Below are 27,484 nucleotides of genomic sequence, written 5' to 3'. Positions count from 1 at the left end.
TTTATTGTCTGGACTTTTAAAAATGGGTGGTCAACTTATTCTATCACATGCTTTAAAATAAGACATTTTGTACCTACGTTCTTAAACATAAACCAGTTTTGCTAAAGGCAGAAACTAATCAGCCATGTAAAGCAGAATACCATTCTCTCAGCTGCCACAACGGTAAGAAAATGATATTTACGGATCACCTGTGAGAAACACCCACGACAGTGCTTCAGGAACTCATTTTCTCTCTGTCTCCTCTCCATGGGACTGGGAAGCAAGGCAGAGGTCTGCTACAATTGATTTGCTGTATTGCTGGCCACTCACAATGTTGACGTGGTCCTCATGATGGGATGACACCAGAAAAAGGAAAATAGTTTCTCTGAAGGATGCAAACAACCGTGAGTATGTCTATAGCTGCATGAATTAATTCTCACTCATATGTCTCATGAAAAAGGCAGTCCTGGTAAGACAGAGCCTCTCTTCCTCTGAACCCACTCGTGGGGCAACGAGGTGTGTACAACCTGAAGCTGCTACCGTTCGTGGACATGGGTGAGATGGGAGAGGGAGGTGAATGAAATTGGAGATTAGGAAGTAACAAAAGAAGAGGAATGAAAACCAAGCTTCTGTGACTTTCGATCACTCTTCAGTGCAGCAGGATCCACAATGATGAAGGAAGCAAGTCTGGTGGAGATGTGAGGGTGACACGTCTGGACTCCACACCGAGTAATTTCCCGTGGAACAAAAAGAAGGGAAGGTTTATTTTACTATGAAATAATGCACTCCACTTGGCTGACTTGCCAGCATAGAAAAACTGCAGAAATCCCACTTGCTTTGGGAATCAGATATGGGGGGGGTGTTTTCGAAGCAGCAAAGGCATCTGGGTCTAGTGGCCCTTCAGAAACCACCTCTGAGGGGTACAAAGAGGTCCAACCTTTGTGAGCTCAGAGCCAAGTTATTAATACTTTTCCTTCAAAGCCTCACCCTCAAGTACTTTGCTGAAACCACATTAAGAAGGCAAGCATACTACTTGTGAGTAGAATCTTCTTCATGAATAGCCCTGAGAGACAAGACGTCGATTCTCCATAGTGCAATTTAAGGGCTCCAAGAAGACCACACTTCACTGGGGGCTCAACTGTAAAGAACCCACCTGCCAATGGAAGAGATGTGGGTTTGATCCGTGGGTCAGGGAGATGGCCTGGAGAAGGAAATGGCAACCCACTCCAGCATTGCTGCCTGGGAAATCCCAGGGACAGAGGAGCCTGGTGGGCTACAGTCCTTGGGCTCGCAAAGAGTTGGACAAGACTGAGTGACCAAGCTGGAGAAAGATTCCCACCTTCAGTGTATTTCCTCTAAGTCAGCAGTTTCAGGGTCTAGATTCCCATCCCCTGATGACTTGCTGCTTTGAGAGAAATCCTTCATTCTCTCCAGAAGCCTCAGCTTAAACAGCGACACCTATAGGAGGGAAGCACTGTGACTAGGCCTTTAGTCCCATTACTTGACAAGACTGCCTTCCAACCTGAAAGCTGGCTGAGTGTGGCCCCATGAGAAACTGTGATCCTAGAAGTGCTGCCAAGAGAGGCGGGCGCATCAAAGCAGAAGCAAAGGTTCTAACTGGAGAAGCCTGTCGTGGGCCCGATGTCTGTAGCTGCTGGATGGAGAAAGGGCTAACTCCACACATCTCGCTCTGACTCCCTTCATGTTTCATGGCCTCAGCAGTCATCTTTCCATAGGATGCTTGCACGGCTTCCTCTCCTGACCCTTCATCACAGGCTGGCTGTAAAAGTGTTATTTGACCACCCCACCCTCTTCCAGTTGCATTTCTTGACCACAGCACAGGACATGCCTGGAAGGACCGGGCATCTGAGGAATGTTTGGAATTCTCTGCCGGCCACAAGCAGCGTGAAGACTCCGTGCCTTTGGAAGAGAGGAGACTTACAGAATGTGAACTAAATATGAGGCTCATGAGAGAGTCCGGGGCACGTGGGACCCAGAGACCTACGTGGTGCTTTTTTGTTATTATTTTTTCTTGCAGCCTCAGTGCTCAGCCTTAACAGGGCTTAGTCTTGAAAGTGAGGACTTCTGGGGCTGGGTCTAAAAACTGTGTGTGTGTGTGTGTGTCTGTGTTGCTCAGTCGTGTCTGATTCTTTGCGACCCCATGGACTGTAGCCCACCAGGCTCCTCTGTCCATGGGATTCTCCAGGCAAGAATACTGGAGTGGGTCCCCATTCCCTTCTCCAGGGGATCTTCCCAACCCAGAGATTGAACCCAGGTCTCCTGCATTGCAGGCGGATTCTTTACCGTCTGAGCTACCAGGAGTGGCCCCAAACTAGTCCTGAATAGACTTGTGTCTACAGCTACTTCTTTATTGAGCAGTGGGGAACAACTCTCTCCCTATACCAGGGTAAGAGACACAGAGAGATGTAATGAGTGGACAAAGAAAAGGGATAAATGTTTATTAACCAAAGATAGAAGCTGACTAATTTTCACTGGCTGTTGTAGTGACATTGTTATTTTGGAGATGTGGATTTTAGAATAAAGGCTTTGAATTACTTTCTTAGTGGTCAGAGCAGGTTTTCTATGAAGCATCCACACTCTGATTATAAAGGGAACTGAGCAAAATTTTATTCTCTGCAAGTCCATTGTCTGGGGCTGGAAACAAAAAATGAGACTTTGTAAATGAGATGCTAAAGATACCATGGAGGGGTCAAGTCAGTGACCTTGGCCTCATTAGCACGGTGGTGCTTTAACCGACTGAGTTGACTGGCTTCCTGCAAAGAAGAAGGAAATTAAATTCACGGGTACATTCCTTTCTTCAGCGTTAATAAAAGTCTGTGCACACTGGAATGAGGGATTCCAGCATTTCCTCTACCAACTGTGTGACATTGGGCCCACGTCCCAACACCTCTGGTCCTGTTTCAGTATCAGTAATCCACTGATAGTACTTTTTAGTGTCTACTGAGATGTAGAGAGGCAGAGAAGAGTGGAGGGGGAATAAGAAACAGCTCTTAAAACATATACCTTACATTTCTGGAAGAATATATTATGTAAATTCCATTTCTAACACCATCATTTTAACTATTATCACCTGCAATTCGCCCAATTGGTAAACGTTCTGAAATCTTTCTGTAAAACTGAAAATATTCCCAAATTCTTGAAACTCACAGGAATGAAAACAAATTGGTTAGCAAATTTCCCACTTAAAAATATTGAAGGGAAAATTGCAAAAAAAGGATGGTTTGAGTTTGTTTTCTTCTTCAGTTGTGTAGCAAATAGTTCCCCCAGTGAAACCTTGGAATTTCCTCCAGTCTGTTCCCCATTACCTCTGTGGGAAAATTGTGAAAAATCAATCTGTTTTCTGCATAACCGTATTACATCCCATTATTTGAGGAATGTCAAATGCAAACCCCAACGACCAACAATATCAATCTTTTCCCTCTCTTTTCCAACTTTAATTTCAGCAGTAGTTATGAAAAAGAAAGGAAAGACATGCAGAATATCATTATACCCCAGGCAATTGCATATTTTAATAAGAGTTTATATAAAACAGGAGGGTGTGTTCTCTTCCTAGTTTGTTATATCCTTGACCTTGGGAATCATATGAGCTTCCTCCAACCCTGATATGTTTCAGAAGTCAATGAAGAATGAAGACTGTGGCAAGCAGAAACGAGAGCCTTCCTTCTAATTGACAATACAAATTTAGATGATGCCAAGCCAAGGCTGGAATTTCTGGAAAGAAAATAAAAAAGATTCCAGAGAATGTGATGTGTCCAATTTTGATGATATTTGGCGTGATTCCATAAAATAGTTAGGGTTTAAGAATCAATCATGCCTTATTTTCTTTAACATCTCTGTATGCTTATTTCATATATCAATACATTTCAAATATATCACTTTTGAGCAAAACAAAAATCGAGATTTCTTTTGAATTTAAACAGAGGTGATTAAATGCTTTCTAACACAGTCTACCAGCATGGAAAGTGACTTCTTTTTGAAAGAAATTTTATTTCAACAGTAGAGCTCTTTTTTTTTTTTTTCTGGTAGTTTTTTTTTTTTTAAGATAAAGATTTAGAAGAAAATCTAATTTTTACAAATTTTATGTAACTGATTCAATATCATTTATTTACACATATTTCATTAGTTGTATCTCACATTTTTCTAAGAAAATAGAAAAGCTGAAAATAAAGCGTGTTTAGGAAGCACAGGACAAGAAGAAAAGCAAAAGGATCTCCCTTTCTCTCAATCATTCTACATCTATCTCACCCTTTTCTCCCCTGATGTTTTTCCTGGTTATTCTCTTTATCAGCATCCCTCATCCCATTCTTAACTGTTTCTACAAAGAAGAGCCAAAGCTTGTTGGGACTGCTGCCATAGTTCACATCAGTCTGGAATCATTTCATCCATCCTTTGACAGTGTGCATGAGGGAAGATGGCTGTAACTTCCAAAAGAGTGAAAAGGATTTGGTGGTTGACTTTCCGAGGTAAGAAGTCTATATTCAGACTTGGTGTTGCTTCTTTCTATGTTGAGACAATGACTGTGAGATTCTTGTGAGATGAGGCATATGAACATTTTCTTCAAAATATAGGTCCTTACACAACTGGTAGTGCTAGTGGTAAAGAACCTGGTGGCCAATACAGAAGATAAAAGAGACATGGGTTTGATTACTGGGTTTGGATGATCCCCTGGAGGAGGGCATGGCAACTCACTCCAGTATTCATGCCTGGGGAATCCCGTGGACAGAGGAGCCTGGCGGGCTACAGTCCATGGGGTCGTAAAGAATCGGACACGACTAAAGCAACTCAGCACACGGCACATACAACTCCTAGTGATAGGAAACCAGATGGCCCTGAACTAGGCGTCAGAATATCTAGGTCTGCATCCTAGATCACTTATAAGCTCTTCATACCCTCGGATGAGTTACTGTCACTCTCTGATACCCTGCATCTATATCTATAAAATGGAGGTGACAATCAGACTTCCCAAAGAGTGTCATCATGAGCACCAAAGGGATCATGCATTTGTAAGAGCTTAGTATTTGGCCACATGGTAAGAGTTCAATAAATATTTGATGAAAATAATTACACACTTGCACCAAGAGTGGTTTAGGAGAGTTATAAGGCTGAGTCTTGACTTCCTTCCACTAACACTCTGAATTCCAGTGTCAGGAGAGGAATGCATTAGGGGAAATCATTCAGAATAGAACACAAAGTCCCCTATTGACCATCAACCATTTTACCAAATTTGGTTGTGATAATAACCATGGGAAGCAAGACCTCAACTCTAACCCTAACCCTGAGATTCTGTGCAAAGTAAAACTGTCCTTACTCTATTTTCACAAGAGAAAAATGCCTCCCTCAATCCATGGTATTTTCCTTCCATTGAAGAGAATTCCTTCAGATAATACCAGAAAAGTCTTCAGCAAGATGGACGTCAATAACTGAAGATTGGAAGAAAGATGCCTTTGCTTTGCACCTTCAGGCCTTCCCACCCCACAACCTGAAGAAGAACAGAGACCTTTCCAGCTGCGGCAGGGATGGTGGTTTTGGTGGTTGACGGGTGGAATCTGAGACCTGTCGTAAGACTCCCTCGTCAGGCGTCCGTGGGAGGCATCGCCCCACTCCCAAGAAGCGCATGGGCTTTCTAAATAATCTTTCCACCAGCCTGAGGCCTGAGCACAAAGGGAGCTTTTCTTCACCTCATCTAAGAGAGTCACTGTTCTTAGGTTGGAGTGTTGGACCAGATTAACCAGCAGGAACCCCAGGTGCCAAACTATGCAGAAGCATAATGAATGGGCAACAGGAAAAAGCTTGATTCTCTATTTCTATAAACACCCTTTCTTTCTGGCATCCGCGCCTATAAATCACGCTGAGTATGAGCCTCTCTGCTGAGACCTAATCGTGGGGCGGTGGGGACGGTCCACGCGTGGCTCGCAATGTGTCCTCTGCATCCGTGCTTCGCCGCGAGGTTAAGCCTCTGACTCCCTCACTTGCCTCGTGTTTCATTTTTCTTTGCTGTGCAGTGCTACCCCGTCACGTTTTTTCCTCCCGCTCTCCCTCTCCTTTCCTTTTTTTCCCCTAGATCATGTAAAACTGCAAAAATAAAACAAAAGAAAAACACATTTGCCTCTGTTTTCAAGTAGGAAGGAGACTCGCCTCAAGACAGGGAGACTCCCTCACGGCCAGGACGACTGACAAATTCTTGCGGCTTTCTCCAAAAGTCAAACCTAAATCGAACCAGCAGCCAGGCTGAGCCCTGGCGACCCTGCTTTGCCTGGAAATGAGCGCAATCATATCCTAATAGCTATTTGGATAATTGTTCATGTGAGCGATCTGCCAACTAACGCTGGAAACAAGTCCTTATTACAAATATAGCATGGAGTCTAATCTGGAATATATTAAAATGTTATTTCTGTAGCTGCCTACTTCCAAACTGAAATAATAACGAAACCATTTATCACATTTGTTTTTAAGGAGGAGAACTTTTATAGCACAATAGCAATATATAAATATGGGAATATACAGTTACATTTGAAATTACATTTGAAATTAAAAATATTTTGTCTAAACTTGATATTTTACTCAAGAGTCCTGTCTTCTGGATATCAGTCTAAAGGAGAATTCTATTTAATTTTTTTTTTAATGCATGACTGTAGTTTAAATGATTACATATGATCAGTGATTCATTCTGACCTCTCATGCTGGAAATAAACTAAAAGATTGTGTGGGTTCTAGATACTTGTGGATGGAGATGCCTGATCCAGTCAATGAGAAGGAGATAAATAAGCTACTTCTCAAAAATCTAAAACTGGAAGGCAAATAGAAAGTGAAACCTCCCCCCCAAATTAAAAGGAGTCCCTCACTGGGAGGTCGCAGGCTGTGAGCGTAGCTGCTGCCGTGGGCCTCTGTAGTTGTTCCCGTAAGTTCGAGTAGAAATCTTCGTGCTTTCATAACAAGACATTTGGCACAGCGAGAGAGCAGAGGCTTTGGATCTGAAGGCCTGGGTTTGAATTCTGACTTGCTGCTTAGAAACTGGAGAATCACTGGCAGTGCACACCCTTTTTCTGAGCCTCCATGTTCTCGCCCCCAAAACAGTCATTGCAAAACCGCTTCACGAGATAGTTAACGATGATTCAATGAAAAGACATAGGTACAGTGAGACAGACAAACTGGGCATCTGATGCCCAAGGGGTTTGCTTTGTAGAGGGGTACCATAGGTGGTGCTGAGCACGGGCTGTGGCCCCATGATGCCTGGTTTCATCCACCGCAGCCTGAGAACTTCCTAGCGATGTGGTTGTGGACAAGCCGCTGACCCCTCTCACTCCGTTTCTTTATCTGCCAAGTGGGGACAGTCATATCACTGACCTCAAAGGCCTGATGTTAGACCAAGTGAGCAAATCGTGTATGCTCTTGGCACAACACACACTCAATAAAGCTATTATTATCACCATTAGCTTTGCCATTGCTCCGCTTGGGATAGACGAAGCTAGCTCCTGGATGCCTTCCCCACTCCCCTCTTCAGCCCATCATCTTTTCTTTTGCTGCTGTTTGCCCTTTACTTTCATCTCCCCCCGCCGCATTTCTTACCAGGAGTAAAGAGCATACACCCATTTGTAAGGGTTAAACAAACTTCCAGTTTCTGTGGATCTGCCCTGTGTGAGGCAGAAAGAAGGAAAACAGGAAGTGCTTGTAAGTAGAGTGGCGGCCAGGAGAAGTTGATTTGTTTCCAGAAGATATTTAAACCTGTCTCCATTTGCCAATGTTAATCAGTTCCATAAGCGGATTCATTTTACCCTCAATAACAGCTATCAGGACGATGTCACTGGCAAGGCACTGTTCTAGGTGCAATAATAATAAAATAGTGATGGTGATCATAAGAAAGATTTCAGAAGCGAAGCTACTACAGGGAGACGATGCACAGATGTTAAGAGGAAGAAGTGGTTATTTTCCCTGCTTTGTGGAATAATCAGGGAGATAAAGTACTCCTGATTCCTGTCATTTTAGGGGGATAAATGATAAACAAGCAGCACCTAATAAAACAATGAAGAAAGACATAACTTTGGTCAATTGAGCCAGGAAGAAAATGAACCCCATGGCTCGATGCTAGTGAAGAAACGACATCTGTTCTACAGCCTGCAAGGACCAGAAATGACTTTTGTGATTTCCCCTGTCTAAACCACAGCTCCTCTTGACAGGATGAAAGTAAATGGTATCCATCACCATCTGCGGATGCAGCTACCTTTCCAGAATCATGTCAGAACCACAGAGTCAGACGTTTTACGGAGAGCTGTTTTACAGAGACTGATAGTTTGGGGCCCATGTTGAGAATCTTAGAGAAGGAAAATCTGAAACCCATGGTTCTTGGTCTTCAGGGACCCCTGCATCCATGAATGACACCATCAGGACTCTCAACACCCCCAAAATGCTTCAGAGAAGGTGTCAGGTGTCTACGGCCCTGCCAGCTGCAGAGTCTGCCACCCTGCCCTTCTGCCTCCACGGGATGCACTGCTTCGTAAAGACACACCCACAACAGCCTCATGCTGGCTCTTCTGGTCACTCACTCACACTAAAGTGAAGTGAAAGTCGCTTAGTCATGTCCAGCTCTTTGCGACTCCATGGACTATACAGTCCATGGAATTCTCCAGGCCAGAATACTGGAGCGGGTAGCCTTTCCCTTCTCCAGGGGATCTTCCCAACACAGGGATCAAACCCAGGTCTCCTGCATTGCAGGTGGATTCTTTACCAGCTGAGCTCTCAGGGATCCCCATAACTCACACTGGTCCGGCTCATTTATCCCAGACTCTAAATAAAACCCTAGCCTGAAGATGTGTTCCAGGTACCTGTTAACTTTTCTTAAAAAACAAACAAACAAACAAACACAAACGCAAATTTGTTAAAAAATCCCCTTGAGTGAGCCGGGCTACTGAAGCAGGAATGTAAATCTAAGCATCTGAATCCATAAGGGAAGAGAAAGAAAAAATGCTGCCGTTTCCACTCATCCAAAGCTACTACAGCAAAAGGAAAGAAACGCAATTTCATATTTCAAGAGCAAATCCGGTCATACTTTGGAAAATCTACCAAAACGTATCTGACAACCCACATAAACTTCCATTCTGACCCTAGGGCCTATGTTTCTTTACTGGAAACTGAGCATAATGTCTGCCCATTGACATCAGGAGGGGAAGCGGTGTCCGGATACTGAACCACCAGCCAGTCACCCTACTGAACTGTCAGAGTTCCTCTTCAGTGACATTTGACATGTAAAAGTTTACATCAACCCCACACGACACAGTGGCATAGACCAGTTTAGTAAACTATTTCTCTTAGGACTTTTCTTTTTAGTCCTAAGAGAAATAATACCTATCCCTGGTCAGTGGGAACAGGAGCCCTTTATTATTACTAGTTTTGTGCCCTCAGCGTTTGTTGCTGTTGAGGTTGTTCACTAGCTAAGTTGTGTCCAAGTCTTTGTGATCCCGTTCAATTTAGGGCAGCAAGCCAGGCTCCTCTCTCCTCCACTCTCTCCCAGAGTTTGCTCAAACTCATGTCCATCGAGTCAGTGATGCCATCCATCCTCTGTAATCCCCTTCTCCTCCTGCCCTCAATCTTTCCCAGCATCAGGGTCTTTCCCAATGAGTCAGCACTTTGCATCTGGTGGCCAAAGTATTGGAGTTTCAGCTTCAGCATAATGAATGAGGTAAAATTTATTCAAATAACATGCATGCATAACCACAGTCTATGAGAACAAACTCAAACACTTGCCCAGTTTCTGAGAGTGTTGATTTAACCCAATTGAATGAATGTGTCTTAAACATTTTCTGTGTATAAATCACTGGGCAAGGATCATGGGTAACACTCAAAGATGAACCAGGCTCGGTCCCTGTCCTTGGGTCCTTCATTATACAGATGGCGGTAGACACAGATCTTGAACTACTACTTAGGTTCAGCCTCATGGCTGGTCAGCCCAGCATTTGAACTCAGTTGCTCGCAGTTGTCCTGATTCCTGCTTCAAGGGGCCTCAGCTTTTCCCCAGAACCTCTCTGTGCAGTGGGATGCCTGTGAACTTTATCCAGCAGTGTAACTCACATGCAAACCAAAGCGTGCGAAGCAAGTGGCAACTTTTAACAATGGGAGATAAAGACAGTCCATGGGGTCGCAAAGGGTCAGACACGACTGAAGTGACTTAGCATGCACACACACATGCATAATAAAGATAAGCAAAGAGATGTGAATAAAGGGATTATGCTCTAGTTGGAAACTCTTTCCGGAGGCTCCCTCTGCAGCTCTAAAGTCCTCACGGTTCCCACCTGCAGCATCAGTAGCCTGTACACTTTGCTGTACCAACCCTGAGCTCGACACCGGCTTTAGAGAGTGTAAGTGATGATGCAGGCAGCACCTGTCTCTTCTCAAGAATTCTGGACATCATGTTAATGGAAGTTTATGGTATTTGATGAGATACTCAGGAATGTAATGAGACTTTCTCCCCACTAGCAGATTAAGTTGTGTCTTTAAACTCTCCAAGTCCCCAAATTAGCAACAGTCTCAAAAGAAGGAGAGAATGAAAGGAAGAAAGAAAAGGAGGAAGCAAGGAATGAATGAACCAAGGGAAGGGGAGAGGAAGGAGAAAGGGAAAGAGGGGAGAAAGAAAAGGGAAACAAGGGAAAGAACATTGCTTTTACTTTATATTTCTTCTTCACGTGCTTAGTCACTCAGCCCTGCCTGACTCTTCGCAACCCCACCGGGCTCCTCTGTCCATGGGATTCTCTAGGCAAGAACACTGGAGTGGGTTGCCATTTCCTAGTCCATTCTTCTTCACAGATTTTAGTATATTTTTTGTGTGAAATCTGAGCCTAAATCTTAACCAGAAAGCTAAAGGAAGTTCTTTATTAAATGAGGTGATCATCTAAAAAGTAGTTTGCTGACTATTCAAATCCTAAATGATCCAAAAAGTAACATATCCCATCTATCTTGAATATATATGTATCTTTACCTACAACACTGGGAAGATCTTCCACTTCCCTTCCCTTGAGTTGGCACAGTTCGCGTATGTTCATTCTAAGCAGGTGCGTGGCCGCCTGTTTGAGCATTAATCCAGCAGAGATCAGGACAAGAAGCTGCAGCCGGGGCTCCAGACTCTGTGGAGTCAGGCAGGGTACGTGTCCCCACCGCCAGCTAATTGGCCTGGTGCCCCATTTCAGCATCTGGAGTCTCACTCCTGGAGACTCTACTTCTGACGTCCATTAATTCCACAGCCCAATCACTCCTTTCGGGTGGAATAAACACAGCACACACGTCCATGCCATTGCAAAATACGAACCCACACCTGTTTTCAGAACCCTTCATTGGAAGGCTCCTGGCTGTCATTAGTATCTGCTCATATCCTGATTCTCTTTGGGCATGTGCCTTCCTGCCTCTCTCCTTCAAGGTAGAATTTATGTCTAAAAGGGATGCTGCAAGCCCCTTACCTCCCTACCTCAACTCCATGATCTGAAATGATGCCTTGCACTTAATAGTATTAATAGTTACAGAACGGATGGATAAAGCAACCAATGAAGGAATTCCCTGGCGGTCCAGAGGTTGAGAATTTGTCTTCCAATGCAGGGAAAGTGGGTTCAGTCTCTTAACTGGGAACTAAGATGCCTTGGGGCAACTAAGCCACAGCGGCAACTACTGAGCCGGTGCTCTAGAGTCCATGTGCTGCAGCTAGGAAAAGCCCACGCGACGCAATGAACGCCAGCACGCCCAAAAAACAAGCAACCACTTGAGTAAGCAAGTCAATGACATCTTGAATAAGAAAACCGAGGATCAGGAGTTTTCTACGAAAACCCAGTGTTACTGGGCTATGACCACTTAGCAGCCTCGCCCCCACTGACATCCTTACTGCCCACACAGTCCCGGTGAGGTGCTGTCTCCCAAATGAAGCACGCTCAGTGTCCCACAGACAGGCAGAGGCAGCCGTATTTCAACCCTCCGCCCTCACACCTCCTGCCTCTGTCAACCTCTTCTCCCCATGATTTATGCCTTTTTTTTTATTGTTCTGCCTGGAGCCCTGCCAGACCCTCGGATCAAACTCCCCAATCTCACCAAACCCTTGGGTGACGGGACGGAAATCAGAGTTGGTAGAAAGGCCTGTGCTCATAATGTGGGAAAGGAAATGGCTTACCCGTCTCTATGGAAACGTGCACACTTTCCAGTTGCCGCCACCTAAATGAAGGTTGTGTTCTTAATTCAAGGATCTCAAATTCAAGCAAGTCTAGCAGAGTTCTCAGGGCCGGCACATTGACAGAGAAATTGTTAAAAGCATGAGTTGGTGATGCGTGATTGTCAGTGGAGAGAGAATAGGAGGGAGTGGAATTTGATATTTTATTTCTTGTCTGTTTCTCCTTCCCATCCTCCAATCACGTAACTCAGTAATAATGCCCTCTGGATGGTACCTGCAAGTAACCAGGAAGCACTGTCTTCCTACAAGTATGAAATTATTGATTACGACTGCTTTCGGATTTAGTTAATCCCTTTAAAAATTTTTAGAAAACCTCATCAAACACAACATTGAGAACCAAGACATTCAGGATGTAATATATACTTTACCAAAGATACAGCCAGATACAAAGGATTTTTGTCTCAATGACCAGGCTTAAATCCTCCAGAAAGTTTCTGGAAGGATGGCTTATTTAAAATAAATCAATATCTATTGCCTACTGGTGCGTTTCGAAGGAAGTTGACGATGATGTCATGTAGACTGGTAGCTTCCGGCTCCCCATCATGCTCTGGGAGGCTCATTCTTCGCTTCAACATTTAAAGACACATTCCGAAGCCTGCCTACGTGAGCTCTGTTTTCAGACCTTGATGCAACCTTCTTGCAATTCCCTGGATCTCCGCTGATTCGGAACAAAGCTGATCCTTGCTTTCATCTAGTAAAGCTTGGACAGAGCTAGAAGTTAAGTCTGCTCTGAGTTTTCTTCCCCTCAGCTATCCAGGCATTAGTGATAACAGGAAAGTAACATAAAGCCATTTCAGGGGATGTCTGCTTTCTCTTCAATGTATGTAGTGCTGGGGGAGTGTTAACCATGGACCAGAATGAAACAAAACTCGTTAAGCTGAGGATCTCCCAAACAATTTCCTGAATCACCTTCTCTCCTTGGGTACTGGTCTCTTGAAACTGTTTTCTAAACCATGGCTAATAAAGTCAAGGGTTTACAGAACCAACTGCCCTGACTCAAGCACAAGTCAGGCCGGACCCCAGCCGCCTCTGCGCCTCCAGCCCGGCTCAGAGGTTACATGGCCATGTTGACCCCAGCCCCGCTGTGTCATTCACCCTGACGCTGTGGCCAGCCCCACCTGAGCAGTCATGGGTGTTGGTACCAAGAGATGTCAGCCCATATTCGTATATGGACAAATGCCCACTGACATTAGCTAGAGATCTTGTAAAGCCATTTCTCCTTAAGACTTAAAATGTTTTTCAACTTGAGTTTTCTGAGATAAACAGTCCTGACTGAAACTCATTTAATGTCTACGCTCATCAGCAGCTAGATTTGAACCTAGGAAAAAATGATAAATGGTATCAGTTCAGTTCACTTCAGTCGCTCAGTCATGTCCGACTCTTTGCGATCCCATGAATCACAGCACGCCAGGCCTCCCTGTCCATCACCAACTCCTGGAGTTTACTCAAACTCATGTCCATCGAGTCGGTGATGCCATCCAGCCATCTCATCCTCCGTCATCCCCTTCTCCTCCTGCCCCCAATCCCTCCCAGCATCAGGGTCTTTTCCAATAAGTCAACTCTTTGAATGAGGCGGCCAAAGTATTGGAGTTTCAGCTTCAGCATCAGTCCTTCCGATGCACACCCAGGACTGATCTCCTTTAGCATGGACTGGTTGGATCTCTTTGCAGTCCAAGGGACTCTCAAGAGTCTTCTCCAACACCATAGAAAATGGTAAAGCACAAATATTTTGTGAATCTTAAACCAGGTGGGTGAATTAAGCTCTCTCCCCAAATCCAGTATGCTCCCCCATTTTTGTAAGGCCTGTAATGCTAAGAAAAACTTCTATATTTTTAAAAGAGTTACATTTTAAATGGTTATAGAAGCACCAACATAATACCCTTGATTTTTCCTGTTACAGAAAAATTTGTTGATCCTGGTCTTAAACTATAAAGAGTTTACTTTTTTGCTCTTCTAAGTCAATTGGTTTGATTTTTGTCCTAGACTTTATTTTTAAGATTAGAATTAGTGGCATTACATGTGATAAATTTTATTCTTTAAAATTTTCAGGTGACAAAAGTTGCAGTTAATTTGAAGGAACTGAATTATACATAATTGAAAAATCTATAGCATGAGAACCACTGACTTATGAAAAAAACAAACAAAAACTCTGAGTATGAACCCTTAAACATACGGGAGAAATAACGTATCTTATGTTATCTTTCTGTATAAAGCAATCTGGTACTAGTATCCAAAGCACTGACATTTAGTGTTAAAGTTTTCTTATTAATTTATCTGCATTCTCTATATGCAGCATCCACACGTCTGTTTTGCATTTCAGGATGTAGAATACTTGATGAGTTTTACTCTTTTAGTATTTTTGGCCATGGAAGCAACAGCTTTAAAATGATTTCTACAGAGGTGAATTGTCCCTGGCTTCAGGATATAGGTGTTTGAAAATTTCTAATGCAACAATGAAGCAAGACCAAAGACCCAATAACAAACAGCTGAGTGGATAAATAACCCCTGTGTTTTCAGTCCATGCTTATTTAAACTGGTGGATGGAAAAAAAAGCCTCTCTATTTATATCTGGAACTTAATGAAGTGAAATTATCACAGCCGACAGGCGCTGGTGTTGTAATTCAGAGACAGGTCTTGGCTTACAGGGATTTGCAAGCTGTTTTTATTCCAATTTTTAATTTTTTTTTTTTTTTTTTTTAGTGAAACTTAATCCTCTAATCAGTTCCAATTTACATATTTGCTAGTCTTTTTTTTTTTTTTTCCAGCTCAGTTCTTAAAGGAGTGGTGTTGGAGGCATGGAGCAATTATTTGATTAAATAATTATTCATCCCAACATGCCCTGTGCCCTGGTCTATTCTGAGCAAGTAGATCAGAGGCCAAAAAAGCAGACAAACTTCTAAGCATGGACCTGGGCACTTCTGTAGCCATTCAAAGCCATTTCCTTTCACGTGTGCATGCACAGGCGTGCATACATATATGGGTGTGTGCGCGCTTTTCACTCGATCGGCCCTGTGAAACTTTGTTCACACTGGCTCCCCTTTCCAAGCTCAGGGGATTAATATTCTGCTAAATGAAGTGTTGCAAAATTTGAATTTTATTTTGGGGCTGAATGGAATACCAAATGTGGATTCTTAAAATCATGGTAGAATTACGTTCCACCATGGAATATCTTCATTCTCTCAATGAGTAAGCATGTAAGTGAAATTATCTTCCTGGTGTGAAATTACCAAGCCCTTAGTTTATATATTTTTTTCATTTGTTTTCATTTAAAATTGGGAATTTCCAAAAGATCAATATCCTTTTTCAGGGTTCTTTTCTTTTCCTTCTTTAGAGGTTATAGCCATTACTGGGAAAATCAGAAGTAGAGACTGAAAGAAAGTGAAGAAAAGTATGCAATAAATAAGTATTAAGTGGTCATTTTCAACAGGTTTTCAGAAGAATTATCAGTTATTTTGAATCCCTGAGGATATTCATGAATCTCAAATAGGTTCATTTAAAACAATTGGGGATGTATGAACAATTTTGATGAAAACATTCTTTTCTAATTGGACCACCAGCTTATATTACTAGCAGTCTGGAGAGCGGCAGTTGAGTAACGAGGAAGTAGCAGTATTGTAATCATAGATTTTCGATCTTGTTCTGGTCAGCTCTTACTGAGTGTTCTGAGTTGTTCTGGTCGGTATTTAGGAGCATCTACTAGCTGCAGGCAGTGTGCTAAATTCTCAGAAACAAAACATGAAAAGTAATCAGATATGATCACCACCCCCAAAAAGCATGTCCTGTTAGAGGATAGCACATGCAGAAATCCAAAGAAAATCTGATACCATTATACCTCAGTTTTCATTGGAAGTCACTGAAGCATTTTCCCCTTTTAACAATAATATATGAAGTTAAGAATTATCTTCTATATGATCATTCTTTAGAGAATATATTGGTATACTGAATAGGAAGAGATTGAAGATGGTCAGACCAGCTGGGCTGCTATAATATTTTAAGCAAGAGGAAAAAAATCTGAAAATAATAAGCAGTGGAAACAAGAAGAAAACAAAAAAAACAGCAAGAGATAAATAAAAGATGTTAGGGCTTGATTGATAGAAAATAATGGGTGCGGAATCTCCTGCGGAAGAACTCTTGAACTCAGGGAGCCTTGATTTCCCCTACTGGGCTTTGACAAAGGACCAGACAGGAGTCGGGGTGACTTTACTTGCCCTTGTGCGTCCACATTTAAGCCTTACCATTCAACCCCAGTTTAAACCCAGCAGGCCTTCCCCGGAGGCTCAGTGGTAAAGAATCCGCCTGCCAGTGCAGGAGACACGGGTTCGATCCCTGGCACAGGAAGATCCCACATGCTGCCGTACAACTAAAGCCCATGAAATGCAACTACTGATGCCCGTGACCTAGATACTGTGCCCCACCCGGCTGCAGCTGGAGAAAGCCCGGGCGCAGCCGAGACCCAGCACAGCCACAAAAAGATCAGTAAGGCTTTAAAAAACAAAACCTAGCACAGTTCTTTTACCTTTCTCATCCTCAATCTTCTTATTTAAAAGAAAAAGGGAATAATTACTGTATACATCACATATGTGGATTAAATGAGATGATAAATTTAAAACTGCTTGACACAGTGTCCAGAATATAGTTGATACCTAAGACAGTGATTAGTTATGATTATCATGTTAGTTGCTTAGACTGAGGGTAATCAGACAATGACCCTTAAATACAGTATCCCATAAAGATATTCAGAGGTTTTTTTTGTTTTTTTTTTTAATGTTTTGACTTTTAAGAAAACTCCAAGTCAGAAGGGTTAACCTTCAAAACAGGTTTTCCTACAAATTTCCGTAAGATAGTTTCAAACATTTGATATGAATTATATACTATTTTCTAAATTGTTTTCCCTGGATGCTAATTCAATTAAAACCAAAAAGTATTTCTTGATCATTTGCTATATGCCCAGAAGCATGGCAGGCACCATGGGAGATATAAAAATATTTTTATAAGCTCTCTTTGTGGTTAAGAATATTATAGTTTAGTTAGAAAGATAAAAATTATGCCCATGAAACAAGGGAGAAATGTTAAGAGAGAATATAAGCAAACAGTTGGAACACTGCTTCAAATCAGGGTTTCTAAGAGAATTCAAAACACAAGAGCCCTGGAGGGGTCTTGGCTGATCAACACAGTCTTCAGTTTGCAAAGGTGAAACTGATTTCTTAAGGAAGGATGAACTTATTCTTGAGTTAAGGGTGGATCTGGGCTTCCTGGGGAGAGAGAGAAAGCAACTCCGAACCTGGAGAGAACGCGGAGGAAAGGCGTAAGGACCACGGGCAGAGAGCATAAAGGCATACTTGATTCTGGCGTCGTTGCTGCTGTGCTTTCCCAATCAGGCATCAAAGGATCGCCCTCAACAGAGGAAGCGTGGAGTCCTACCCACTGGACCGCCAGCTAATTCCCACGATGCACCTGATCATGGAAGAAGAGGGATGTCGGAACGTGGCGACAACACACACTGCATAGGCTGAGCGAAATTGACCGACGTCTTCAAGAGGAGGCTTGGACGTTTAGACTTTATCCACAGATTAAGAAGGGCAACAAACTTTGAAACAGGTAAAAAGATCACTTTTTTTTTTTTTAAGTTTCTAAGGGCAGGGAATTCGAAAGTGGACAAAGCAGTAACAGCAATGATGGAGCTAATCATCACTATAGGCAAGTTGGCAGATAGTGAACAATTGCCAAAATATTACCAATATTACGTGCAGATGCGGGCCTCGGAGGGCATGGGGAGGCTGCTCATACAAGAAAAGGACACAAGAGAGATAGTGGGCAGTCAGAACTGGAGGTGAGGAAAGGTGCTTTTCCATAGAGTCGTGTATTTTTCTCCTTCAAATGTAAATCTATCTGCATGGCTTTCAAGCATCTTCATTATCTGGTTCATTCTCTATAGGCAGTCATATTCATGTTACACCCTCCTCGAAAACTTGACCCATCTCAAATTTCTACAAGCAAACCATGGCTTTTCCTGTTTCTGTATCTTGATGTTCTTATTTCTGTCATTTTTGGACAATTTCTACATTGATAGTTTGTTATTGTTGTTCAGTCATGTCCAGCTCTTTGCAACTCCATGTACTTCAGCATGCTGGTCTTCCCTGTCCTTCACCATCTCCCGGAGTTTGCTCAAACTCATGTCCATTGAATCGATGATGCCATCCAACCGTATCAGCCTCTGTCACACCCTTCTCCTCCTGCCATCAATCTTTCCCAGCATCAGGGTCTTTTCTAATGAGCCCGCCCTTCACATCACATGGCCAAAGTATTGGAGTGTCAGCTTCCGTATCAGTCCTTCTAGTGAATATTCAGGGTTGACTTTCTTTAGGATGGACTGGTTTGAGCTTCTTGCAGTCCAAGGGACTCACAAGAGTCTTCTCCAACACCACAATTTGAAAGCAATGCTTCAGTGCTCAGTCTTTTTTAGGGTCCACTTCTCACATCCATACATGACTACTGGAAACACCATAGCTTTGACTATATGGACCTTTGTTGGCAAAGTAATGTCTCTGCTTTTTAGTACATTGATAGGGCTGTCAAATAAAATACAAGTTGCTCAGTTGAGTCTGAGTTTCAGATAGTGGTAGTGGTAGTGTGAGTGACTCAGTCGTGTCCAGCTCTTTGTGACCCCGTGGACTGTAGCTCCTTAGTCCATGCAATTCTCCAGGCAAGAATACTGGAGTGGGTTTCGATTCCTTTTCCAGGAGATCTTCCTGACCTAGCGCTCAAGGCAGAGTCTCCCATATTGCAGGCAGATTCTTTACCACTGAGCCAAGAAAACTTTTCCTGAGTTTCAGATAAACAATGAGTAATTTTAATATACTAAATACTGTCCTACTATTGCATGAATCATACTAATAAAAGTATTTGCTTTTTATCTGAGGAATTCCCTGGTGGTTCAAATGGTAAAGCGTCTGCTGGCAATGCAGGAGACCTGGGTTCAATCCCTGGGTTGGGAAAATCCCCTGGAGAAGGAAATGGCATCCCACTCCGCACTCTTGCCTAGAAAATTCCATGGATGGAGGAGCCTGGGGGGCTACAGTCCATGGGGTCACAACGAGTCTGACATGACTGAGCGACTTCACTTTCACTTTTTTATCTGAAATTCAAATGTAACCGGGCATCCTACATGGCTCAATCCGTCAGCCCTGCTGATAACATTTATGTCACTCTCTAATTCTCAATTACATATTGTAATTGTTTTATTGTTATTGTTTAGTTGCTCAGTCATGACTAAATGACCCCGTGGACTATAGCCTGACCAGCTCCTCTATCCATGGGATTTCCCAGGCAAGAATACCGGAGCGGGGTGTCATTTCCTTCTCCAGGGGATCTTCCTGATCCAGGGATCGAACCTCCATCTCCTGCATGGCAGGCAGGTTCTTTACCACTGAGCCACCTGGGAAGCTCATGTGATTGAGTATGGCTACAAAAATCATAGATCTTTCTAGATCATTTAGATGTTTAACTTCCCAAAGGATAAGATCTTGTGCTTATCTTTCCCTTAAAGCAGAAATGCTGAAACTGTGTAGGGCCCAGTAGGGTCTCCTGGTACAAAGGCCTTTCTGTGGACCCCATTTCTTGCTGGTAAGGAAAAATGTTTCAGCTTCAACTCCTTCACTGAGTTCCAAAAGCTCTGAGTTAATACTTCGTGGAGTGAGGAAGCACAGAAGGAACCAAGAGTGCAGAGAGGTGGCCTGGTGCTGGCTCCTCCATGGGGTGTTGTGACGATGATTCTCGCCTCTGAGTTCTGCAGGAACTCAGGCCCCCAGCCAGGCGAGGGTGGTGACTTCAGGCTGAGCACAAGCCTGCGGACCCCAGGCTGGTTGGAAGCAGAAGGCTGATGGCTGAGATTCCCGAAACACCACGCTGTTACCTCACCACCAACCAATCAGAGGGGGGCCACACACGCTGCGGCCCACCTCCCACCCCCACTTCTGCCTGTAAACGCTTCTTCCCTGAAACTCATCAAGGAGGTCAGGCGTAGCTGTCTGGGTCATTCAGGTGTCCCTGTTTCTGTCGTGGGGACCAGTGGATGGGCTCGGAGACAGAGGTCACCTTGGGCCCGGAGTCGTGGTGGGCACTGAATGGGAACTTCCCCGGCGGCTTGGACGGTAAAGAATCCGCCTGCCATGCGGGAGACCTGGGTTCGATCCCTGGGCTGGGGAGATCCCCTGGAGGAGGACATGGCAACCCACTCCAGTATTCTAACCTGGACAATCCCCGTGGACAGATCCACGGGGTCGCAAAGAGTTGGACATGCCTGAGTGACTAAGCCCAGCGCACACACAGCACTGACTGTGACGCTGTCAAACTCTGGATTTTGATTTTTAAGCAGCGCAGCTAAGAATGGTGACGGAGAATTTGGGGGAGCAGGCCCAGCAGATGGCAAAGATAAGTCCATTAGGAATTTTTAGTTTACGTCGAGGAAAATTTGGAAAAGTCACCGAGATTTTTGCTTCAATGGCCAGGCTTCCAAAACAAAATGAAACAAGATTCAGTGGTTTAGTTGTCTGGACTATGATTCTACGTGCAACAGGTTACTTCTCCTGATGCTTCGTCCCCCTTGGGATTGCAGCCCTGGCCCCCACATGGTAACCTTTCTTTCTTTCTTTCTTTCTTTTTTCTTTTTTGGATAACATCACAACCTTGTTAGCTGGCAGCTTTAAGCCTCGCTCTTGATCCTGTGGTAAAGTCACAAGAGTCTCGTTTTCATCTTGGGCAGGTCTACCGAATTTTACATGCTGAACCAGACTCAGAAAATGGGATACAGGAACATGCTGGATAAATGGAGACCCGATCTTAAATTCTGTGGTTCAGAGTTTGGAACCGAACCCACATATTTTGGTATCGGAGCTTACTCCTTCTCGGCAAACATGGCCTTCTGTTTTAAAGGGGTGGGGGTGGGAAGGCTTTAAAAAGCTTATTAAAAAGTCTCAAAATGCTTCTTCAACATCAAATAGCTCCTAGAAAAATATTTTGATGAGTTAAGTGTAAATGAATCAGAAACATATGGATTACATTTCCTTTAGATTACACATGGGTTTCAGAATTAAGGGAGGAAAGTGCTCAGGGCGAAATGCATTTCGGATTTTATTGAACCCAAAATATTTGAGAAATAACTCAAGATACACGAAGAACCCAAAATCCTGCCATGCTGCCCACTCCCTTGTGTAAAGCAAATTAGATTTTAAAATTCTTTCTGCTTTCATGATCTATGGTGTTACATGAAATGTGGATGAAACACTCCTTTTCTATATATGGTTTTTATCCTGGATATTTTCACTTAGAACTTTGGCAAAAATAGAGACTTCGAGAATACTGCATGTTGGCTAAGTGGGCTGGATGTCTCTGACTCTCTCTCTCTGCCCAGCCAGGTGACAGGAACATTTGACTTGTCTCAGGTATAAGCATGGAGTGAGGGATTAACCAAAGAGCTTCAGACCATTTTACAGTAAACGCTAACAGTATTCATGACTTGCCATTTGACAATTAATTTTCTGCTTATTTGTTGGCCATTAATAAAACTTCTGTATTATTTTTCATTCCCTTATACTTTAAGAGAGGCTGTTTCTAGAGTCTATACAGTAACCCACATCTAGTTATCAACTGTATGAAGTGCTAAGTCACTTCAGTCGTGTCCAACTCTTTGCAATCCCATGGACCATACCTTGCCAGGGTCTTCTGTCCATGGAATTCTCCAGGCAAGAATACAGGAGTGAGCTTCCATGTCCTCACCAGGGGATTTTCCTGACCCAGGGATCAAACTCACATCCCCTGTGGTTCCTGCATTGTGGGTGGATTCTTCACCACTGAAGCACTGAGGAATCCCCATTTATTAACTCACTGTTTCACTTATTCCAATAGCAAGGCCCAAGTCTGGATACAGAAGGACCTCAGAACCCTGCCACCTTCAATCTCCCAAAGCTACAGTCTACGGAAAACCAGCAAACCTGTTAAGCAAGAGGACAACTGCCCCCTGACCCCACCACCTTATTTACAGCTGGTTTGCTTTCCCTCAGCCGCTGTTTTTAACAGCCATGACACTAACTCTCTTATTCCTTCATTGACCAGATTACTCCTTCGCACCTGCTGTGATGCATGCATAGCAGTGGGTTTGAAGGACTCAAAATCAAAGGCACAGACCCATTATCAAGGTTATTCACACATGCAACTCTCTAGGACATAAGAACCATAAGCAGGTCATCTTCAAGAGTACACTGTGGTGAAGGGGATGCCAAAAAGGAAGTAGCTTTTCAAATTATGACTACCTAATGCAAGTTGCTTAAATCTAATCCGTGTGATTCTGTTTAGAGCGTTTTGTAGCAAAGCAAGCTGCCTATTCTGGGTGTCTAATATATTCAGCTCCTTAACTCCTCTGGCAGACTCTCACTTGTAACTCAAGACCCAACTCAACGTCATCTCTACTGTGAGGTTTTCCATTTCCCCCATGGTTCAGCGAAACATTCCTCTGGATTCGCATCACACACGGAACGTGTATTTAGTAGCATCATTATTAGCATTGTGTTTCTGTTTGCATCTCACAGTTTCTGACTAACCACTGGCTTTTTTGAGGGAAACGCCTACATCCGAGTCTCAATTTTACTCCCAGGACACAGCACATTGTCTGGATCACACTGGGCCCTTAAGAATCATCGAATGGATGGGCCACTGGATAAACAATGCTATCAATTAAGAAGGAAATGGAGTAAGACAAACGTACACAACAGTCCCAATCTCACTTACATCACCACGAGTGGCTTTAAGGATATCTCGCTAACTGTCCTCATTATAGTCTATGTAGAACAAATGACTCTTATCAAGTAAATCTGATTACTAGTGACATGGACAGCACAGGTCAGAAGAATGGTCTGATGTTAGTAACGTTTGGATTCATTCAGAGAAATGATTACAATCACACGGTAGATCACTTACTCAGCCTTCCTCTAGGCTGGACCATAATTTCTTGAAGCTATTCCTCACTATCTATAGTTCAAGAACTCTGGGGAGAATACTGTAAGTTCTAACTGTAGGCTACCAAAAATCCAAAGTATACCCCAAATGCAAAAGGCTGATTTCATTAGGTAAGAAATGTACTCATTTCCTGGTTCAATGAAAATGTCTACCAAGTAAAGTCCTTGCATTGTCAAATGACCTTTTATCAACAGCTATTCATAACTTTTAAATTCTCTTCAATTTTTATGTTGCTTCTTGGTTGACAGACAATATTATAAATGACACTGGTATCCATAGCTATCTCTAAGTGGACAGGGACATTATACTAGGAGACCTTCTTTGTCAGAGAAGAAATCTTTGAGACACCTGTGTAACTGGAAGAAAACCAAAGAACAGCACATTGATTCTAAAACCCCAAGATCCTCCTACATAGAGATTTTTAAATTATTTTAAAATTTGAAACATGTAATTCATATTACATGGAACCATCAGGCTCTCAAATGCACGTGTTAAAAAAAGAAATGTAACAGGGCTCGTGGTCTAGTCTCCATCTCTCTAAGTTTCTCAAACCTTTGGTCTTGCCTGATGTTTTTGAAACCTCTATTAGTTTATTAGTTTGACAGAAGCCCAGGTAATTATGTCGGCTTCTGGGTCCTTCTGTAAGTCACGTCTGCCTCTCCCTGAACACGCACAAAACCCAGTGCCACCGCTGCACTTCTCAAAACAAATAAAAGATTTGTGAACTAGTCACCAAGCATCCAACGCAATTAAACTGCATTTGTTTCTTTTCTGGTCTTCTTACACAATCGGGGCCTTGTAAGAGGTGGGCACTCCTCAGATCAGACTGTGTTTTCTTTAGAGGAAAGGGCGCCAAAATCCCCGTTCCCTGCGTAACCGAAGTCTCGGTGAGCAGGAGGCGGACACTTAACCACACACACACACACACACACACACACGCGCGCGCTCCTCCTCCTCCAGCACCACTATTAATACCATAATATACACACGAAGAAAAAGCTCAAACCCATAACTATAAAAATATCAGTGTGGGGAACAGGGACAAACCTTGCTAGAAATGAAGTTCTGCTGCCCACAGCCTCAATCCGTTGCAGCATGACTTAAGATAAAACAAACGCAATTCATTGAAAACCAGAGAAAGGAAAACAGGAACTGTTTGGGGGAAAAAAAAATAGATACTTGATTTTTCACTTTTTGAGACAAGTCAAAATAGAGCTTACCTTGAGGTAGCTGGTCATGGACAGCTTTTAATTGCCAACTATAAGCTGTCACACTTTGGATTTTTGGGGTTTTTTTAAGGCAGAGTCTTTAAAATCCGGCTAACTAGAAGTGACTACCATTAACTCTTTGATTGATTCAGCATCCTGTTGTGCTCACTCGTGCTCAGAGGTCCCCCACTCATTTCTCTGAGCTGGTCGCCTACAGCAGTGTGGGTCCCAGGTATGGACTTGGAGCCACACAACAGTTCTCGTTATAAAGACCATTTCTTGGAGAAGAGTCAAATAAGGTATTCACGTGATCCAAGCAGATGTGTGCCACGTTCACGCTCAGTGGCTTCAGTCATGTCCAACTCTTTGTCACCTTTATGGACTAGCCCGCCAGACTTCTCTGTCCGAGGGATTCTCCAGGCAAAAATACTCGAGCGGTTGTCGTGCCCTCCTCCAGGGGATCTTCCTGACCCAGGCATTGAATCTGCATCTCTTATGTCTCCTGCGTTAACAGGTAGATTCTTTACCACTAGCAGCACCTGGGAAGCCCCCACAAGCAGATCTAGGTGGTTGCAGAGATGCACACACTAACTCAGTGTGGGCCATTCACTTCTCCACGGGTCTGTTTCTCTGTCTGCATTCTACAGCAGGGCTCCAGGAGGAAGGTCGATTCCTTGTGCACGCACATCATCTACTGAGTGTTACAAGTAGATGTCACATGTTTCAATAAACCTTTTCCATACATTGTCATATAATCCTATAAAGTGGGCCATGTCATCCTTAAATAAAGGATGATAAACTTGAGGATTAGCAAGCATTAATTAACTGGCATCGAGTAAGACTCTGAATTTTAAGTCCAGTTTTGTCTAATTCCAAAACCCAACTTTCCCCTTATCCTCGGCTACTTTTGTCTGCCAAGTTCTTTCTGGTCTAATGTGTGAGAGTCACAGCTCTTGCTCCATTATTGTGTAGGAAGGGAAAAAAGGGGGGGAAAGAATCCTTAACTAAATAACTAATGGAAACAATAAAACCTCTCGCCTCTCCCCAAAATACTACTGTCTTTGGAAGTACAGCAACTTTTTCTCTTTGTGCTTGTTGGCTAAAATATCTTTAACAGGACTTGAAAGAACGACAGCATTTCTTAGGGTGTTCTGAATACTTATTTGTCTGTTGAGATAATCACTTTGTAGAATGACAAATAAGTTTTACAGTTATCAAAAACAATGTTACTGGGACATCCCCAGTGGTCCCTGGGTTAACAATCCACCTGCCAACGCAGGGGAGATGGGTTCGATCCCGGGTCCGGGAAGATCCCACACGCCAAGGGACGCCTAAGCCTGTGCAGCCCAACAGCTGAGCCGTGCGCCCTGGAGCCCGCGCCCCCCGGAGCCCGCGCCCCCCAGCAGGAGAGACCCGCACTCAACTAGAGAGCAGCACCCTCCTGCTGCCACTAGGGAAAGCCGATGCGCAGCAAATAAACATCCTAAAAAATTACAGCTATGTTACTGATGCGTATTGGGAAGCCCATCTCATAGTTCTTCCTGTCTGGGAAGCAGGAGCGCTGACTGCTCTTGGTTCTGAGCCATCCTCTCAGGGATGTTTGTACAGAGAACAACCTTGGGACACAAAGATCACGTTGTCCTCTGGACGCTGTGCAGCCGTGACAGTCTCCGGTGTGGCAAAGATAATGTCTCCATCTGTAGCCAAAGGCAGGCGTGCTTTTGCCAATTATAGAAGATTCTGTTTTCTTAAGCTCGGAGCACTTGACCTGTGATATAATCCTCTGTGCCTGGGGTTGGGGGGGCATTATGTGACCTCCCCTACTTTGTGCAGGCTTGTAGGAACTGGTGCTCAGGGAACTGCTGCAAACAAGAGTCCTGCATCTCCCACCAGAAGCCTCCGGTCTTCCACCTGCCCTCAGGGAGCTGGCAAATTAACTTACCAGTCTGCCAGCCTGGTGAAATCTCTGATCTCCACAGTTCACCACAATGTAAATTGTCCCCAGTATCAGTTCATCAGTGTTTCCCAGGCGGTGCTGGTGGTAAAGAACCAGCCTGCCAATGCAGGAGACAGAAGAGATGTGGGTTTGATCCCTGGGTCGGGAAGATCCCCTGGAGGAGGAAATGGCAACCCACTCCAGTACTCTTGCCTGGAGAACCCCATGGACAGAGGGGCCTGGCGGGCTACAGCCTATGGCGTCACAAAGAGTCGAACATGACCAAGCACATGAGCACATCAGTTCATTAAAATTAGCTTTGCTAGCCTTAACTATTCATGGTAGAGATAAAAGCTTAGTTTTACTTTTAATAGTCTCATCATCTTACATTATTAACCAACTACTGGAGACTATAAATAATTAAGTCACTGGTTAAGGTCCACTGAAATTTTCACCTTCATGTATCATCCTTCATATCAAGTATTTTAATGTATTTTCTAAAGGAATAATGTTCTTAAGGAATCTTGGCAGTAGCTTTTTCAGTAGTTTGTGGCTTCTAAGTAGGATAGTTCTCTTTTCCATTAAAAAATCAGGATAATGCATCCTTTAATAATCTAGATATATCCTATCCTGAAAGTATTGGTTTCCCACATGAGCCACATGTAAATGTTAGTTTATATTTGAGTGGAGTCTCCAGAAAATTAAATATATTCTCTGTATGGAATTTTCATTCTAAAATTGCTTCGTATTATGATTTGCTTTCATGTGGTATCATTAGATGACTATCTCTAAAGATTAAACGATATCAGAATCAACATGCATTTTTGATAAAAAGTAAAAACTGAGGTCCCCTCCCATTCCATATTGATTCAGGATTCCTGGGATAGTTGCCAGGTTAAAAAAAAAAAAGTAGTTAAATTAAAACCTTCAAGTGATTCCCATGCAGTAATTTTGCAAAACATATATGCCCTCTATCAGTCCTAATGTGTACTGGACCCTTTCTGTCCTATGGGGTGTGCCAAAATTACAGTTATAGTTGAAGTGAGTTTCCCTCTCATGTCGAATAACCAACGGCAAGGGTATCAGCATTTCAAATACATCACAATCATCCTTAATCTCCATAGGCAGGGTGTG

General features: G+C 43.3%; 1 long non-coding RNA gene across 4 annotated transcripts in view; it reads left to right on the top strand.

Annotated features, from left to right (window-relative positions):
• The window catches only part of LOC110145131 (uncharacterized), a 30,729-nt gene extending 6,793 nt beyond the window's left edge, over window positions 1-23,936 (top strand). For 2 of the 4 annotated variants that reach the window (XR_002316096.2, XR_002316093.2), the window contains 2 exons: window positions 4,289-4,463; window positions 22,100-23,936. This is a non-coding gene — a long non-coding RNA (uncharacterized lncRNA). Of the gene's footprint in view, window positions 1-3,613; window positions 3,848-4,288; window positions 4,464-5,367; window positions 6,483-22,099 lie in introns of those variants that run through there. The other 2 variants (XR_002316095.2, XR_002316097.2) reach the window with 2 other exon arrangements.
• Window positions 23,937-27,484: the final 3,548 nt, after the last annotated feature.

Source organism: Odocoileus virginianus, chromosome 17 (assembly GCF_023699985.2).
Source record: "Odocoileus virginianus isolate 20LAN1187 ecotype Illinois chromosome 17, Ovbor_1.2, whole genome shotgun sequence".
NCBI classification, from domain to species: domain Eukaryota; kingdom Metazoa; phylum Chordata; class Mammalia; order Artiodactyla; family Cervidae; genus Odocoileus; species Odocoileus virginianus.
Note: the sequence above shows the minus strand (reverse complement) of the source record. Positions and strands in the feature narration are given on the sequence as shown.